The sequence below is a fragment of the Carassius gibelio genome, chromosome A23 (genome assembly GCF_023724105.1).
Source record: "Carassius gibelio isolate Cgi1373 ecotype wild population from Czech Republic chromosome A23, carGib1.2-hapl.c, whole genome shotgun sequence".
Lineage (NCBI taxonomy): Eukaryota > Metazoa > Chordata > Actinopteri > Cypriniformes > Cyprinidae > Carassius > Carassius gibelio.
This window is the reverse complement of record NC_068393.1, coordinates 8,694,676-8,715,371: the sequence shown is the minus strand read 5'-3', so window position 1 is coordinate 8,715,371 and position 20,696 is coordinate 8,694,676. Positions and strand designations below refer to the sequence as shown.

The 20,696-nt window shown below is 36.2% G+C and overlaps 1 protein-coding gene across 5 annotated transcripts in view; it reads left to right on the top strand.

Annotated features, from left to right (window-relative positions):
- LOC127945181 (extracellular sulfatase Sulf-2) overlaps positions 1 to 20,696 on the top strand; it is a 137,135-nt gene that overhangs the window by 83,454 nt on the left and 32,985 nt on the right. The window contains exon 1 of one of the 5 annotated variants that reach the window (XM_052541789.1): positions 19,621 to 19,877. The exons of the other annotated variants lie outside the window; for them this stretch is intronic. The gene's annotated coding sequence lies outside the window, so the exon portion shown is untranslated. Of the gene's footprint in view, positions 1 to 19,620; positions 19,878 to 20,696 lie in introns of those variants that run through there. 5 annotated transcript variants of the gene reach the window in all.

The following is a 20,696-nucleotide window of genomic DNA, read 5'->3' as shown; positions in this document are numbered from 1 at the left end:
TAACAGCGACTTAAGGTTTTGTGGTCCAGGGTCTCATATGTGCCCTAAATCATATCTACAATAAATCATAGCACATAACAGCCTATAAGTATGTACTGTACTGTACTGTATCTGTATTGGCTTACAGTTTTGTGACGGATCTCGATGTTTTTGATCTGTCAAAGCCAAAAGGTAAAAGATGCCACATAAATTTTTTATAAACATATACCAGTGTAAGTAATAATTATGAATTTTAAAGTAATGCATTAGGCTAGCTATATAGATGCCAACAATGTACCGTTGTGAAATGTGAATTGTCCTAATGCTGGTGATTTTCTGCACTAGATATTCAGGCAGCACTTTATTTTGATAGTCCCTTTTGAACATTCTGTTGTCTATAAGAAACATTGCAACTACATGTCAACTAACTCTCATTAGAGTATTAGTAGACTGTCTGCTTAGTATCTGCTTAAATTACTAACTGCTTTGCCTCAAATCAATGTCTAGATCTTGTTAGTTAGTCTTTGGGTTAGAATAGAAACAGACATGGTCTTAGGCACAAGGCACTCCCACTTGAAGTTATGTTATTGCAGTTCCTATATATTCATTCTTTTTTTCAATATTAACACAACAAAAGTAACTTTTTATATATGTCAAATAATGACTGATCCCCCATTGATTTCATTGTAAAATTCTGAAGTGGTATTTTACTGTCTGCTCTTTTATGATAATTACTCTTAGATCATATTAAATCCTAGCAGTTTTTCCAGTGTGTGTGTGTTCTCTTTCAGAGCCGTGCCTTCAAAACTGTTTCATGGGCAAGAGGAATTAAATAATGAATTATACAGCAATAATAAGATGAAAGGCTCTTTGTGCCGCCGTTGGATTAATATTTCACACTTTTGTGATTGAGGAGAGCGTAGTGTGTGTTGTAATTAGTTTTCTCACAGCTCCTTGTAGTGGAGAGCGCAGGACTATGAGAGATCATTAAAACACACACACACACTCACACACGTGGAGGGAGATGATGGGGGACGTGATTGAGTTTGACAGCTGATGATAAGAGAGACACTGCTTCAGTGGTCGGTCAGTAATGAAATCTCTTCACTGGATCTCATGACAGAGAGGGAAAGCTGTTACCTGATATAAACAGCGCTGTCAGATCCATATTCACATGCAGTGTGCATATAAGGTATGTGTGCGGGAATGTTGCTTTAGAAAACATTTAAAGGGAGATTTCATGCTGTAATGACTTTGTTTTGTAGTTATTTCCTTTTTTTGTATTACAAATTTAATACAAATAAAGGAATAATGCTATTATTTATTTATTTGCAAATGGGGTAATGTAAGCATAACTGCACAAAAACATGCAATGATCGCCAGTTCCTGCATGTTTTTTACAGAATTAAACGTTATTTATTTGATAGCATTTAATAACAATCAGTGTTGGGAAGGTTACTTTGGAAATGTAATAGGTTACAGATTACAAGTTACCCTGTTTAAAATGTAATAGTAGTGTAACTTTTTCAATTACTTTATTAAAGTAATGTAACTAATTACTTTTGAGTACTTTTTGATTACTTTTCTAAATTTGTGAACATTATAATAAATAAAAGCATATATATCAACTCAAATACAGTTATCTAATAAGCATGTGTCATATGCTGTTTAATAAACTCCTGAAACATTGGTGTTTTTTTTTTTTTTTAAACTGCTGTCTCTTTATATATGATATGATGATAGCTTTCTCAAAATAAGTAAAATGCATGAAGTGACAGAGCAGTTCTAGAAATTATGTTTATGTGATCGTGTACTCATATATTGAGACGGCAGAGGTTGAAAACACTGCGAGCTTCAGTAGGCCTATGTGTAGTAAATGAAACCATGTCTTTGCCATTAATTTACAGGAGGGGCAGACTGGGAAAAAAAAATCAGAATGGAAAATTCAAACTCATACAAACAAATTCATGGACAATACTATTTTTTGTATGGACCTGACATAAAAAAGGGTTAAATCTTTAATGGGGGACATGTCAAATAATTAAAAGTTCTCTCCTGAACGGCACCTTCACTTCCATTTTTCTCTTCAGTCTCATTATTTTGCCCCGTTATCCATCTTAATACTCAAGATTGAACAAAACTGTACTTTACAATACAATACTCTACAATACTACAATATATTTATAGAAAAATCCTAATACTGTACATGAGTCATGTTTTTCCCTTACAAAAATTTACCATGCTTTTATTAGCCTATATAAAAGTACAATAACCTTGTATGGTTTTTTGTTTTGCAAATGGATTCGTATTTATTTTTAAATAAATAAATTTGTAAAATAATTTTAAATTTTTGGTTACCACAGTTAAACAATAGTAACCATTTTCACTGGATTTATAGTAAAATAATAAAATGTTAATTTTCGCAAGGGTTGTGTCAAAAAAGCATCTTTACAGATGAAACTGACCTGAAACCCTGAACAGTAGTTCTGCTTCTCTGTTCCAGCTGTGCGCTTCCACAGTCCACTCTTTTATCTCTCTTTCGCATTGATTACTTGGAGTCTGATCCAAACCGTTTGGCGGAGGCGCGGAGAGCGCGCGAGTCACGACTAACAGATTTATTCGAGATTTAATTATCAAATGGCGGATTCGCAAATGATCGCTTTAGTACATTCGGCAGGCAATTATACAATAATGATATTAAAATATTGGGACAAGTTGAGGAAGACTGAGGAAGCTGGCAGGCCACCGGGAATTGTCCCGGTTCTCCCGGTGTCCAGTCCGCGCGTGATTTCAACTGACACGCAGAACGTGCAGGAGTCATATATTGCATTTTGGGGCTTGATATTCACAGACACCAGTCCATGTCATGTTTTGATTCAAGTGTACTGACCTACTTTTGATTTAGTCATCCAAAATGTGGCATATTCCGTCCGCGTGCATTCCATTTTTCTGACTGGATTCTACGAAGCAGACTGTGTTTCCGCATCCCGGAAATTATTAGGGCGTATGTCTTAGAATAGTCAGTGCAATTTGGGAAAGAAATCAGTTAAATCTGTATGTGGATGTGTGTAAATATTCAAATGTAATCCCCTTTGTAATCGTTAAAAAATTCATAAGTAACTGTAAATTAATTACTCATTTTTTCTTAGTAACTGTAACTAATTACAGTTACATTAATTTTGTAATTAAATTACGTAACGCCGTTACATGTAACTAGTTACTCCCCAACACTGATAACAATATTAACATATGTTTAGTACTTAGTTTTTAAAATACACTTGCTTTATTGTATGTTTGCTTTATTTACATATTTGAAAAATAATTTTTTACAGTGTATATTGAAAGACTCTAATCCAGAACTTTCAGAATTTTGAAACTCGACAGCTCAGTCCTTATTCACTTTTATTTTGTCAGGAGTGACCAAGATATTCTAAAAAAAAAAAAAAGATTTTCTCAACAAAAAAAATATTTTTATAATTATTTACATGGAAGATAGAAAGTCTTATTGGTTTGGGCAGTATGAGGGTGAATACATGATGATTGAATTTTTGGGTGTCCCATTAAGGACACACATGCTGCACTCTTCTGATCTTAAAAATATATATTGTGCCTTCAGTGTTTTGCCACATTTTTAATATTTAAATAATTCTAGATTGTTCATTTGGCCCAAGTGAATCCTGAAGTCTTTGCTCTTCAGATGTAAGTAATTGTTCCTTTTGCAAATTTAATTGGGATAGAAAGGTTAAATGTTGAATATGAGAGACTTTAGTCTGTGATCTGTCATGGACAGCTGCTAATCTGTTTATGGATAGTGGAAAAATTGATAATTTGTGAATGGGGATTTCCACTTCCTCCCTCTCGAGTACAGAGAGATGGTCAGGGCACACACTGGAGAAAGCTCTGATGGAGAGGAATCAGTAAAAGCATTTGTACTAAACTGTTATCTCCCAATCGCTTATAGTAGATTTTTTGGGTTCACTTTGCAAGAATTTTTGCAAAGAATTTTCACATATCCAGCCACACATGTACATTTCTCTCAATCTCACTCGGCACACAAACACAGTCTGAACCGCCATTGTGGGCGGTTGTCCTTTTAATCACACATCTCTTGAGTGAATGACGGCTCCTTCGGTGATGTAATAAAATCCCTGATCCCAGTGCTGCCACAAGCCTCAGAACACACAGACACAGAGAGATATAGAGAGCAAGCTTGTCATTCTCACTAAGCCTCAGACCTCTGTGTTGGAGGAGGTAGAAACCTGCCTTAGATTGGTCAAAGAGTCTAAGTATTTGCACAATATTATATATATATATATATATAGAGAGAGAGAGAGAGAGAGAGAGAGAGCGATCACAAAAGTGCAGTGACATACATATTATACAAACAATGAGTGCTTCTGAGTAAAGATGCTGGATTTGCCAAAGTTTGTGAGGTTCATGGCTGCAAGTGTTTCAAAGTCTAAATGCTTTATATGTAGAATTAAGTTCATAAAACAGTCTGTATGAATTGCTTTACCTTTTAGTAGACATTCTGACCACAGTCAACAAATATTTTCCAACAATTTTCTTTTTTTTCTTTTTTTTTTGGTATCAGTGGGTGAAAAATAATAGTGTCTAGAAGAATCTAAATCTGAGAAAATCAGACAAATCAAAATTCCCTAGATCATTAAAGAGGTCATCGTACTATAAAAACATCCTGTAAGTTTAGAACTCCATACTTTCTTTTTAGTCTTAAAACAGCTTAAATAGAAGCCAATCTGCCAAAAAGCCTTCATTTTTACACCGATCTCACAGTATTTCCTACATATTTTACTAGGTTGCTTATTCGTTCGAATGACCACACCTAACCCCACCCCTAAACCTAACCCTCACAGAAATCATGCTAAATTTTGATTTATTGAGCATATACCTTTCCGTGCCCATCCATTCCTTGGGATCTAACCCACGATAGCATGATTACATATCAAGGTATAACGCAATAATCTACCAACTGAGCTACACGAAACGCAAACCAGAGTGCAAATAAAAGAGTACAAAACATTAATATGAAAACAACCTTTTGTTGATAGGGGCGCAATTGTAGTTTACGCTCTGATGGGTCGTAATTCAGGGATTTGAACAAACGACCTATACGAACGTATTGGTTGGAGGACAGGTTGGAAACAAACGTAGGTCTACACAGAAACCAACGGTAAAGATGCTTCAAAGACATCCATTGCCTTCCATCTGATCCCAAAATTAGGATAGAGTGGATAGAGTGGAAGTTCCAGACCGTGTCAGTAAAAGGTTGGTTGTTTGTTCACTTGATTTCACTTTGGATTCGTTTACAAACAAGGCACAAATTTTAGGCTGGATTTTCTGAAAGACTAAAATTAAAAGACGATTCTGTGCCGACTGTTTTGGATCCGACAGTAATGTCGCTCCACACGAGCATGAGTAACTGTTTTATTATGTGGTTATTACTGCTTTGTCTGTTATTACAGATCCTTTGAAAGTTATTTAGAGTTTTTAACGTATATCACAGCAGCATCCATCAGATATCTGGACAATAATAATAAAATAAAAAAACTGAGGGTCATGTCATTGACCCCTGTACTACCTTTCATGGAGACTTGTAGACTTGTAGACTTGAACTTGTAGTTACTTGAATTCTGATCTATATCTTGATAGCATCATTTTCATATAAAAGTGTCCCTATTGTCAATATTGTTGGTCAAATCAGATGGTCGATTCTCTTTAAAAATGTGTGACTCTTACCTGCAATGAGTTATAGTGGACCAGCCTTGCTTATAATAAAAAAAAATACTGGCTTTGTGAAGGAAGTGTGAGGCAGTGGAGAGCAGGATGTCAGAGTTGAGGGAGCTTTGATTCTCTCCGGCATCTGTTTCTCCAGTGTGGGAGGCAAAGGGCATCTGTCATGTCCCATCATGGAGAGAAAGAGCAAAAACATAATCGATTGAGCAGTTGTCAGACAGTATGTGTGTGTGCACCCGAGAAAGTGGTGTGCACTAAGACGGCTTACTTTTACATCACCTCTTTGGTCTTGTTATGGACTTGTTGTGTGTTTGATTCGTAGAAACACATTCTCTTTAAAAATAAGAAAAGGGAGAAGACGGTCCTGTGGGAAGAAAAATAGAGTGAAAGAAATAGCACAGATTTTGTATCCTCCAGAACATGAGAGCACTTTAGCTCTTTAGAAATCAGAAATGCATGCACACATATACAAAATAAGCTACAGTATGTGTAAACTATATTAGGACTTTTTATTTTTCAACCATAAAAATATTGATTTTGGTTTAGTTTTTCAGAAAAGTGTGAAAAAACTTTACTTAAAAAAGTTCTTACAATATTGTGTTACTCGGTATAAAAGCTTACCTGGACTAACAATAAAATATACTTCTAAACCATTTATTAATATTAGTCTACTATATTAATTTCTAATTTCAACCTTTAGTAATGCACTTTTAAAAGTTGTAATCGTTAATATTTAATTTACCTTAGTTAATGTGATAAAAATGTAATGTAGTAAATACTATAACAAATGTATTGCTCATTGTTAATAAATGTTTGTTAATGCATTTGTCAACATTATCTAACGGGATCTTATTGTAAAGTGTTTTCAAAAGTAACCAATTGAGTTCCATTGAAAGTAACAAGTTAAAGTCAAGTCAAGTCACCTTTATTTATATAGCGCTTTAAACAAAATACATTGCGTCAAAGCAACTGAACAACATTCATTAGGAAAACAGTGTGTCAATAATGCAGATTGACAGTTAAAGGCAGTTCATCATTGAATTCAGTGATGTCATCTCTGTTCAGTTAAATAGTGTCTGTGCATTTATTTGTAATCAAGTCAATGATATCGCTGTAGATGAAGTGACCCCAACTAAAAGGCCTAAAAGGCCTAGTTTACCCAAAAATTTCAGTTCTGTCATCATTTACTCGTTCTCTTGTCATGTTCAAAAAAAGATATTCAGTAAAATGTCTCAGTGTTTCATATATATTCCATACCATGAAAGCCCAGTGCTGGACCCCATTGACTTTCATTATGTATACTAAAACAGTTTAAATGTTCTTCGAAAAAAGAAAAAAAAAATCATGAGGGTGAGTAAGTAATAACTGGATTTTTGTTTTGTAGGTGAATATATCCCTATTTCTTATAGGTTTCAATGTAATTTTTGTTGTTGTTGTTGTTGTTGTTTTGTCAAAATTAAAATAATAAACTCAGTTTTCTCAGTTTTTAAACTCAGTTTTCCCTCTGTTATGTGTAATATTTTAATATATTTTACCAGCACTGCCTGTGATTTCTCATCCCTGTATTATTTTGTAGTATTTGCACAGCTTGCAGTGAAAGTTGTGTGTGTGTGAAAACGTGTCATATCTGAGGCGTATCCTGCGGTCAATGCTTGTCACATCCTCGTTCACTAGGAAAACACACTCAGTCTGATTAATGATGTGTGACAGAAACTTTCACCGCTGACACACGCACACAATCACACACACATCAACTGCTCAGGGAAGAAGGAGATAAGTGTTTAATAGAGCCCTTAACACACACGCTAAATAAATTGAAAACAACCATTACCCTCTCCTTGGCCTTGGTGTCTCCACATCTATCCCACTAAAACACTCCATAACACTGTTCAACCCAAACCCAAGCCTGAACCGCATGGATGTGTCTGGCCCAGTTCAGCCCATATGTGCGACACATCTGCCTCACTGCCTTTACATCACCAGATTTCACAGATGTGTACAATCCAGCCTGCCTCTGTGTTTCACAAGGCCCATATTTTTTTCAGTAATTAAATTGTTATTGTTTATGTTTCATTAGTGTGAGTGGTTTCCCAGTTAACTACTGACAGATGTAGGCTACTGTAGGTGCTTGTATTTGCTTGTATAAAAAATATATATATATATTGTGTGTGTCTCTCAACATGCTCACAATCAAATCACTGGTAATGTACAAGCTATCAAATAGCCTCAGAGGTGCTGTTTCTCATTGTGCTGCAGAGTTTCACACTAAATAAACCTGACTAGCAGTACCATAAAGTAGATTACAACAAAACAAGACTTGTCTGGTACTTTTTTTCACAAGTCAGTGCTGTTACACCATGGTATTGTATGGCTTAGCAAACACCTAGCTACACCCTGGCAACTACCTAGAAAACCTTATTAACTGCACATCAAATGCTCAGAACGCCCTAATTAACTACTCACCCAGAACATCCTTGCAACTGCATAGAACCACATTAAAAATACTCACAAGACCCTAGCAACTACATAGCATCATATACTTTAAAATATTCAGTAGTCATGAGCAACTGCATAACAACACTGGCATAGTGAAAGACACCTTTGCGCATGCAAGCACACAACTCACAGTTCTTCAGAAAATGTAGGAATCTATTTTTCATTTCAGGATTTTAGCCCGCGTTTCGGGTTGCATTGATCATTTTTATGGTGAGAGTCTAAGCAGTGAACCAAAGCCTGATCAGAGTGCTTGAGTCTGTTATCAAGAGATGAGAGGATGGACGGTATGACTGAAACCAGACTGCATGTTTGAGAACCAGTCTTGCTTTCATCTATTATACGTAGCGTCCATATGCTGACTTACTGCATCCTCGCCTTTGATCTTCCCTTGATCTTTATATATTCAAAAGAGCGATGCTTTCTGTCTTTTTCCTCTTTCCTCGTTCCTGCACAGATGTCGTAACACCTTGCAAAAGAAAGCGCACAGCTATAACTCATGCTCACATGGTCAGATGAATGGAAAGAGTGGGCCGCACATGTGAAAAACATCATATGAGAGCTTTGAGTGGGTGCGTGTGTCTGGAAGACACAAACACACATCTCCAGATTATAATGGGGTTTCATACGATCCTAAGATAATTCATCTTAAAAGCCTTGATTCTAATGGTCTACATTTCAAATAAGACACATCAGGGCCAATATTTTCTATGAATTACCCTAGTATAGCATATCTATCTATCTATCTATCTATCTATCTACAGTATCTACCATCTATCTATAGATGCATTCGGTTGGACAGAATAGTGGATGGTGTCTGTTCACTGTTTTCTTGGATTCTTCCTCTAGGGCAGTAGTAGATGAGGGCAATTTCCTATTGATGGTGAAAAAAAGTTAGAGCATATAACATATAAAGCGTGAAGAGTAGTGGCCCTAGTACTGAGCCTTGAGGTACTCCATACTGCACTTGTGATCGATATGATACATCTTCATATATATTCCATACCATGAAAGTCCAGTGTTGGACCCCACTGACTTTCATTATACAGACTAAAACAGTTTAAATGTGCAGTCAGGGTGATGGAGACGAGAGGGCATGGGGTGAGTGAGGGATCGATGGATGGATGGATGTGTGGGTCAAGATTGAATAATAGAGAGACGAAGGAAATAAAGCTGCATGGGAGAGAGCACACTTTGTCACGCTGTTAACAGAGACCTAGAACTAATGTACTGTGACTTACACGCATAACACAGACATTCAAATGAGAAAGAGGATTCTGGGATGCACCACATTCATCCTGCTGTGAGTCTGGCTTTAGCCTCCTCTGAACGTGTCCATCACAGAGAGAGAGAGACCTGTGCATTCGTGCGATGTTGCCATAGTAATGGTTCTGGAAGTAGCGGAGGTCCGTCTGAACTGTTAGTGTGCGCATGATAATGAGTGTGTTTCACTTCAGGGGGTATGCAAAGAGGTCAGGGTTTATGTTTTGTGTGTTTATTTCTTCTATCCCTGATCACCAGAGCCACACAGACTGTGAGCACACAGAATCAGAATGCCTGTTTAGTTCTGCACAGCACTGACACCTTTGGCTTACTTTCAATAATATTGTACTTTTCTCTACTGCATTTAACACATATTACCATGTTGAAATCCATCCCACATACCACAATTCTGTAAATTATCCCCAAAAGAAATCAGTTTTGAAATACAGAAATAATATTATGTATTAATAACATTAATGTCAACATACATTTTTGGATGAACTATACAGTACTATAAAGTTTGGAGTTGGTAACATTTTTTAAATGTTTTTGAGAAGTCTCTTATTATTTACCAAGACTCTGGATTCATTCTGATATGCTGATTTGCTGCATTATTGATTTATTTTTAAATACCGTATTTATTTGGAGAAATAAAAATAAAAATGTAATGACCACATACTTTTGAACAGTAGTGTATATTAATGCCACTTCAACAAATATAAAAAAGCAGGAGCAAATATGTTAAGTCATAGAATGATATTTAACATATCACATTTAAGCTCATGTACAGTAGCTAGGTACTATTGATAAGTATTACTTTTTAAGTATCTAAAACATTTTTTTCTCTATTACTGTTATTCTATTAGGGAAATACTGTAGTCTGTTTTATTTTGTGTCTATCCCTCAGTGATATCAGCTATATATCTGTGTGTGCAATCCGATGCCATAAGTGTACAGTGTGCACACAAACACACCTGTCACACTTGCTAACACAACTTAGATTGTTTAATGGGATCCAAATCGGAGACAAGGATACAGTACAACATCCACCAGTCCTCTCTATCTCTCTCCCCTCCCCATCCACCTTTCTCAATTTTGAATGATTCATCTGCTACATGTAGGAGAAAAGAGAGGGGAACGGTTATTGTCAGACTAAGTGGCATGTCATGGAGCGATTTGAATCTGAAAGCGTTTTGTGTTGCTAAACTGAATGAAACTTAGGAAGGGATGGAAGCAGAGCTGCACAGTGTGGCGTCTCAGTGGTCTGATATACCCAGAAGGCTTCAGGCTCGCTCTGCATGTCGAGGCAAGCAGAGGCATATGTGGGAATATCTGTTAGGGCATCGCAAAAAGAGTGTGTACGTCACTGTTATATTCATTCTAACACAAAATACAAGTGCTTTCTCGTCCCATGTGGGACTTAAGTTCAAATACCACACACACACACACACACACACACACACTAGATGTCTTCTTCCACGCTTTCCTGTCTCATAATGTCTTTTTCATTTTGCACTATATGCACACTGAATACAAGGCTCAAATTAGAGTGTCTGATGTTTATTCTGTAGGTATCCTGGTCCTTTTCCCCCCTACCTTTCTGTATTAATATTATTCAAGTTCATGTTCCATCAACGGCTGAGGAGGCAGTGTGAAAAAAGAACATGAAAGTACTGTGACCCCCAACGGAAAGCCAGAGACAAATGTTAGCTTAGGAGTTTGTGTGAGGCAGGGCAATAAGCTGCGCTTAACCACAAGAGCTTCAACACCCTTAACCTGGGAGCAGAAGGAAACTTTAGCACACGTGCAGAATCAATCAGGGTTTGTTTTAGCCTCAACTTTTCAGAGGCAAAAGGAGGTGAACTATGCTACTCAACTGCTCTGCTTAAAGATAAGGCGATTCTTTGGGGAAAAGAGGTAAAGTGGTTCAGAAGGTAAATTCACTGTGTACACCAACCCAGCATTTTCCAAGCATTTTAATTCGCTTATTGATTCGCTTATTGAACTTATTGATTCATTGAATCTGTCAGTCTCACCTGATGCTATCAAATTGAGCTGATTCAAAATGATGTGCATCTGCAGAAATGCATTATGGGAACTAAAATGCACAGTACAGAATGAGGACAGAGTGACCAAACTGCATTCTTAAAAATAAAGGTTTCGAAATGTTGTTTTGGTAGCGATCCCATTAAAGAACAATTTTTGGTTCCCCAAAGAACATGTCAGTGAACAGCTCTTAAAAGAACCATTTATGTACATAACCGAGACGTTCCCTATCAGTCAGTCACTGCAAGTTACGTCGAACGACAATGCAGAAACGAAATGCCACAACCTGAACACCATCACAACCCTGTGGTGCTGCAATTGTTGACAAGCCACAGCGTGTCACAAAAGCTACGCTAAGGTCTTAACCATCCCAAAGCCTCTACGCAAATTCATTGACCATGGTACTGAAGGGGACCAAAAGGGTGAGGACATTGCTTCTGGAGAAGGCCATGCTGTTGTTCCATGCACAAAATGTTTTTGGAAGGGATTTCAACCTTCAGTGAAAGATTGCTTTCCTATTTGTTCTTTCAGCAATGGAAACCACATACACTTTCAAGGTGGAGAGTGACAGTCTACGCTCCAACCCTTCTTCCGGGAAAGAAAGCATGACTCTGACTGAGCATCTCCGGGGGTCTTCTTGGATGAGAAGAACACCAAGTCTTGAACAGATTCCACTTCAAAGCATAGGCCTGCCTCATAGAGGGAGCTCTAGCCTGAGTGATAGTTTCTACACCCGCTGGTGGCAGATCACTTATGTCTGCCACGTCCCGTCCAGAAGCCACATGTGAAGGTTCCAAAGATCTGGACGTGGGTGCCATTTGGTGCCCAGCCCCTGAGAGAGGAGGTCCCGCCTCAGGGCGATGTGCCAGAGAGGGGGTGTCACAAGGGGAATGAGTTCCAAAAACCAGGTCTGGGTGGGCCAGTAAGGTGCAACCAACAGGACCTGTTCCTCATCCTCCCTGACCTTGCACAGTGTTTGGGAAACGCATACTTGCGTAGATCCCAAGGCCAGCTGTGTGCCAGCGCATCCATCCCCGGGGGGCCTAGGTCAGGAAATAGTACAGCTGTCAGTGGGAGGACTAGCGGGAAGCAAACAGGTCTACCTGGACTTCTCCGGATCAACTCCAGATCAGCTTGACCATCTGGTGATGCAGTCGCCATTCCACGGTGAAAGTGAGCTGTCGTGAGAGTGAATTGGCTGCACGATTGAGCTCCAAAGCTGCTTGCCCATTGCACGTCGTGCCCCAGACTGTGATGGAGGCATCTGTCATGACAACGACATGCCAGGTCACTTTTTAGGGTGTCCAGGGGCTGAATAGGAAAGTGACACATTGGTGTGATGGTGATACAATGTGTACCGCGGCGCCATCCCCATCTCGGGACTCAGGAGTGTAACCAGGGCAAGGGCGCCCTCTGCGACCTTCGTGAAGACACGGGGAACAGGGAGAGCCCGAAGGGGAGGATCTTGTAATGCCATGCCATGGGGAGTGGCTCATATATGGAAAAATCCACTAGCCAATTTTCATTGCCATTTTCTCTTAAACTCAGAGATGATTGGCCTCCCAAGTGAGACCCCATATGTCGTTCGATATAAATCATTGTGACCAACAGATAGGGAACCATAGATGCCAATATAAGGACCTTTATTTTTACAAGTGTATGGGGTGCGAAGTGTAACATGAATAATTGTATGGTCTGAATGAAGCATGTGACACACAATTATGTATTTCATGACTAAACTGAATTTGTGCATTTAACAGTGTTGGCGAGGTTACTTTAGAAATGTAATAGGTTACAGATTACAAGTTCTATTCCAAATATAGTAGTGTAACATTTTATTACTTTATTAAAGTAATGATTACATTTGTTTACTTTTTGATTACTTTTCTAAATTTCTAATGGATGTTTTTAACTGTTAATCATTTTTTAAACATTTATGGCAGGCAGTGTTAACCTTTCAGTAGCACTCAATACTCATTACTGTCAGACTTTCAAGATCCTTCATCAAACTAAGTTCAACAGTAATAAAATGTACCCAGCATGTCAAAAAAATCTGAATGAGATCGGTACAATATTTTATTCACAAAAGTGTGTCTGAATTCCAAAATGGATTCTGTCCACAAATTGCTTTTTGTGCTTTCTCTTGCTTTCTTCTTTCACAGGCACCTCTTATTGTTTTATATTTTCATATTTATTCAGTTAATTTACCAATCCATTTGCCAGCTGATGATGTGCCTCAGGTGTTTATAAGTAGATCACATAATTTGCGAAGTACAGAGGAGGAGACTGATTCATATCAAGTACAGTACACTTTTTAGATCAGCTCTCCAAAAAGTGTCCCATCAAGGTTTCCCCCTGCATTCCTTAAGAGCATATTGCCCCCAAGGGATTGTCGTTTTATTTAGTATACCATAAGTCATTCTGAATTAGAAAAGTGTCAAATAAATGACTAAGCAGCAGAAAAAGAAAAAGAACTGTTGAAAACCAAGGGGAAAAGGTCACACTTCATTTAAATCCCTTTCAGCTTTTTGCACGGTGCCTAGAAATATCTGGGAATGATTAGCAACACTGAATAATGTATAATTGAGCATGATGTGTGTTAAGCAGAAATCACACTAAAAACATTTGCACGGTTTGGAGAGATCTCTTGGTATGTTGCACTTTATTTTGCAGCAAGCCAGTGTGGATAAGGCGAGTCGTTTATTCTTTTGGTGCATTCATGCGCACACACACAAGCAATTACATTCATTTGGTTAATGTGCAAATTAATTAGCAGCCTTGGCACAGCTCCAGCGTTTATAGTCAATGAGAGCATGTCAAACGCACACGCATACACACACATACACACACACACACACACACACACAGTAAGAAATACGTTGGCGGGAGTTTTTGAGCATGCATTGTTTTCCAAAGTGCTTTAGCATTTCATGGCATGAGTGATTAAAAGGTTTTTCTGTTTTATTTCATTCTCTCTCTCTTTCTTCTTCTTCTTCTCTCTGTCATTGTCTTAAAGAATTAATTTGATGGTATTCAGCAAGGGTTGAGCAAGTCTTGAGCAAGGGTTACAAGTTATGCATGTGTGGTTTTACTGCATTAGTAATTAAAACCCATAGTTCCTACTGTTCTTAATGCCTGTACAGCCTCCCTCAAACTAAATTAATTACTTTGTATATTAATTCGTTAGGCCTGTCAATCAAGCCGGCACGCACACACACTTCTTCAGCCAAATCTTAAAATCCTCTGACTGTTTATTGTAATAGAGTTGTAAATCAATCAGACAGACAAGAGGAAAAACACACGGGGCTTTTAAACAAGAGAGATGTGTGTAATAATTACAGAACAAACACTCTCATAAATTCACTGTTAACAAGCTGGAGATCTGCAAACGTTTCAAATACTGACATTTATGTTCATGCTATATGATGACTAGACTGATTAACAGAAGATTGTACATTTTCTCAATAGCACTTCTTTCTAAGGATCTGTATAACTATTGATCATACGTGATGTTAAGGGCTGCTTTGTTCCACTATTACTTTTCTAAAAAATAAAGTACAGTAAATGAGCATATATAATTGTGTAAAAATAAAGACTTGGGATTGTAACTATACTGTAACTTACATAGCAGCCAGTCATAACCAATCATATGTGAAAAAAACATAAACAATGCTCATGTAACATGTAACATTTCATTTACTTACATATAACATTTACATTTTTCAAAAACCCAGTCCCTTGGTATATTTTAAGTGTTAAAACAAATAATTTTAATGACAAACCTTTCCCTTGCCGAAGAAAATGTCATCTATGGTGGACCAAAATTTAACTGCATTGCAATTGTGAAATGAGTTTTAAGGAGATTTTCTGTCATATTTTTAAAGTGGTGTAGGAGGCAGAGACATGCCAGAGCAGCACAGAGAGAAAGAGAGAGATGAATTATAATTAGAGGCTAGCAGACACTAATGAAGAAGGATTAATTGCTGTTATCATCAAGGACTCTCCATTAATGCCCTTATTTAATACAAGTCGTCCACATGTTCGTCACAGCAAAAAACTCCAGACATGAAATAGTTCTTTATTTAGTTTATCTTTCATTATTTATTCATTTCATTATTTTTTTATGCTTTATTGTGCCAATGTGTTTTATTGGATATCTGGGGCTGGGATTTAAAGCTGCATGTTTTTTTATTTTTATTTATCTTATTATTATTATTATGTGTAGGTGTATGTTGGAAATCATCTCGTCCCAGTGAAGATTGAATTACTGTCAAAGTATAATATTCTAAATAAGTAAACGATATGATATTTTAATCATTTTATCCATTGATGACTCTTATGTGAAATGTTTTAATTGGCAGTTATTTTTTCACTGAGATATTATTCTAGTTATATATATATATATATATATATATATATATATATATATATATATATATATATATATATATATATATATATACATATATATATTGACCATTAGTTTTTGTATTTTCTTGTTTTCATTTTAATGTTATCTAATATTTTATATTATATTTGTTTTCATTTTATTGTTGAAGTTTTAGTAATTCTTTTGTGTTTTGGTAATTTTTATTAGTTTTATTTAAATATGTCTATTTTATTAGTTTTTATTTCAATTTAAGTATTACTTATTTTAGTTAATCTAAATGAAAACAAGAAATTTTGCTTTGCCAACCAGCTAAAATATATATATAGATTTTTTACTTTATATTGTCCTTAAGTTATATTAAATTTATATTATTTATTATGTTAAGTTTATATTATTTCAAGTAACAGAAAAGTTTTATGGTTCTAGTTTTATTTAACTATAATAACCCCTTGTTTCCTTTAAAAGTACACAGATATCAAAAGTCTGGGTACATATAAACTGATATTTATGGCTGATATTAAAATTCAATACTATTTGGTCTAAATAAATGTAAAAAAAATAAAATAAAACCAAAGACAGTTGGTTAAATGCTAAAAATGAATAAGTCTCACAACATTATAATCTACAGCATAAAAAGGACATTATTCAAAATATATTCTAAGTTTACTAACAGTATTATTAATGTAATAGTGTTATTAAAGATCAACCATGAGTGAGTATAGATGGTGAAAGAGTCCTAAATGTAAAAACCGGGGAATGAGCAGCAAGATTAAATATTTAGTATCAACCAAAACTAATTTAATGAATAAAATAATGTCAGCTCATAACCAATATTGTACTCATATATCGTGCATAGATTTCTTTGAACACTTATGAAACGTGTTTGTTTGGCTAAATTTGAAAATCTCCCATCTCATGTTGTTGGATTTACTATTTTGGTTTACTAGATCTAGTTTATTAGTTTCTAGATGAGAATGATGTGAATCAGTGGTGTTGTCGTCTTGTTTCATTTATTAATACTTGGCTTGTTATTCAAGTACATTTTATGTTTAAAAACACACACAGTCTCTCTCTCTCTCTCTCTCTCTCTCTCTCTCTCTCTCTCTCTCTCTCTGTCTCTGTCGTTCTGCGTGGCAATTTTGTAATGTATCACGATAAGAAGAGCAAATGGACAAAGTTAATTAAAAAGAAAGGCAAGGCAATTAGACAATTCTTCTCTCTCTCTCTCTCTCTCTCTCTATCTATCTCTGTGTGTGTGTGTGTGTGTGTGTCTCTGACAATAATAAAGACATGGTCTGTTGAGCTGCTCACAGTGGGAACTGTAGCATTTTTCTGGAAATTCATGGCAGAATAGTTGTGGGATTAGTTGTGAATAGTGAAGGGTTAAGCTGAAAATTCCAGCTGGCTTCACGCTCATAGACAGATGTCTGAAGTGTGTCTGGTCTGTCTTCATTTCTATGGCTGTGAGGATGTATTTGGGTGTGTGTGTGTGTGTGTATTGAATCAATACTTCTGTGCCCCAGACGGCCATAGTCCATCAGGGTCTTTACACACGAAACCTCTGGGTTTTATATTGTGTGGGTGTTTTTACTTGAACCACTTTACAACACACATTTATCTCCTGTTTAAGAATGACAGCATTAAGCTAGTAGTCAATGAGTAGTGAAAGACATGAAGTGCTTTTGGGATTTGAACATGCCCTGCGGTGTGATAAGGTACTATATCTCATCTAAAACTATTATAAGCAACGTTTTGATAATTCTTTTATGAGCTCATATTAGAGACCACGTGGAATATTTGTACTTTCAAACCAAAAACCCATATAAAATTAAATATTTATAATAGTAAATCAAATTAGTTCTTAAATTAATGTTTTTTTAAAGTGTGGTCAAACAAATGTATATATTTTTATTTGTTATAAATATGTTATAAATGCGTTATAAATATGTGTGTTATTTTATATCATATATTTTATATAATTATAACTATTTGTTATAATAATATTATAGGCTATTTGTATTTTATATTAGTAATATATTATTTTAGTGTATTTTACATACTTTATATATTATTTTAAATAAACTAAGGCAGTAAAAAATAAATGTAACAGTCATGTATTTCCATTCCCAACTCCATTTCCCATAATCCCATGCTTAGGGCTAATAACCACCAGTTGATCCCCGTTACCACTCCCCTGTATAAACTGTGTTTGGACTCTCAATAAGTGCGAAGCCTTGTTTAGTTCTGTCTTGCATTTCTGAGCATTTTCCTAGTGTGTGTTCCTTCCGTGTTTGACTTTGGATCGTGTATACTGCCTTTCATTCTCTGCCGCCTGCCCCGACCTCTGCCTGGTTCTGTTACTGATTCTGGATATCCCTTGACATACCTGACGCTGTTTCCTGATCTCTGCCTGTTTGACCACTCTCTTAATAAAATACTGCAAATGGATCCGAACGTCTCTGACTCCATGCTACAGTAACCATTTATTGTATAATAAGCCCCTTGTGACACTTCACTTGGAGAGAAGGAAGAAGAAAAAAACAGGAGAATACAGAAGTATGATCTTTAATTCAATCCACAAGGAGATACACACAACGGAAATAACTAATGACATTCAACAGGCACACATAGGAACTAAGACGACATTTAACAGCGGACAGAGAACTAAATGAGAACACGATTTAAATACAGACATCGATGGGACACGGCTGGAACCAAATTAACAAAACGGGGAACACCTGGAACTAATGGAACTGAGGACAGGAACAGGAAGCATGACCAAATAAGGAAAACAGAAACTAAGACCGGTTAAAGGAAACTCAAGTCCACAACACTGACGCCCCTTACTTATTTTAACCTTCTTTTTTTTTTAAAGGCCCATGGGAATATTATTGTTTAAATTAATGTTATTTTTAAGTTTAGTCTAGTTTAGTTTAATTTTTTATAAATATGTTATAATTTTGTTATAAATATAAGTGTTTTATTTCTAAATATAAATTTTTATGTTTAGAATTTAGTTTTTTTATATTTTTAAATTTCAGAATGTTACTATTATAAACAAATCTATGCTTCAAATTAAATTAAAAATTTTAATAAATGTATGCATTTAGCAGACGTTTTTATCCAAAGCAACTTACAGGCTATCAATTTTTATCTATCAAATGATATTTATCAAATGCATCTTCAACACATCTGACACACTGAGTTTAAGTGAACACGGATCCATTTGCATGCAGTTTGCACACAACTCACAAGTACCATTTTGCCTCAAATAAAACGCTGGCTATTGCAGTAATTCATCTAAATTTAAATGTGGCAGGCTTTCATTTAGAACTCATGTAAATATAAATAGCAAGTGCTTTTTTTTGAGGTGCTTATTAATATAATGTAATATAAATGAATGTTTCCATATGCAGAGCAGCGTGGTCGGCGGAGCATAAACAGGATGCAGATGGGACCCTCGTCCTCGGTTTTGTCATGGCACGATGCTCTGTAAACCCTTACTGAAGAAGGGAGATGGGACGGGGGTGAGAGAGACAATAAACTGAAAGCAGCAGCGCTCAAGGTTACAACACATCAATCCTGAGAGAGTGAAGAAGAGACGAGTGGGAATGTAAGGATGGAGAGAGAGAGAGAGAGAGAGAGTGCGAGATAAAGCTAGAATAAGAGAGGCTGGATGGGGGGGGGGGAGAAGTGAAGAGAGAGGAGCGCACATGAGCGACTCCAGCCATGAGAGAGAGAGCGAGAAAAGGATATATACAGCGCAGTGACCTACAGAGACAGATGAGCAAGTGCTGTGTGTGGAGTATTATCACCGTATCTTGTTATCAAGGATCCCATTAAGATGGTCTCATAGTCCTCGCGCTTCATATCTGGATATTTCTACTTCCATGTGGGATGAGCCGCTGCGCTGAGCGAGAGAGACCGAGGCATCTGTCTTCAACAACATGAGGTACTCACAGAACGGAGGGAACGAGGCGTGAGAGAGAGGTTTTTGAGAGCAGAAAGAGACAGGGATGCAATGATAGCAAGCGGGAGAAAAGAGGTTTAGACTGAGGAAAGCAGTGAGAGACGAGTGGAGAGGAGATGTTTTCCTGAAAAGTGAAGTTGGGGGTTTGTGCCTCTGTGGAGGGACTCTGCATTAACACAGATTCTGCTCACTTCAGTCTTGTACATTGTTTAAATTATGTTGAGTTTTTTTCAGATTTTGTCATATTTTAGCTGCTAAAAATTTGTTAAAACTATTTCAAATTTAAATGGGAATCCTGATACAATTCAAGTTTAAGTGTAAATGTAAATCAGGACACAGTTCAGATGTATATTTTAAACAAATTCTGAATGCAATTCCTATTTATATTTCAATCAAAATCTGGATGCAAATGAAATGAATATTTAAACCAAATACAACACAATTTGAGTTGACATTTAAATCAAGATTTCAAATGTAAATGTGAATGCAAACGCGGATACAATTCTGATTTATATTTAAATCCAAATTTAGAATACAGTTCACATGCTCTGTATGTTTCCTATAATCCAAATTAAGATATAGTTTAAGTTCACTGTTGACATTTAAATCTGGATATCAAATGTAAATGCAAAGACGAATACAATTCAAATTTATATTTACATCAAAATTATAAAGCAGTTCAAATTGTTTATATATAAATTCAGATATGATTTGAGGTCAAATGTAAATACAGATCCAATTCAAATTCACATTTGAAATCCATATTTCTGATAAAATTCTAATTCAAATTTAAATGTAGAT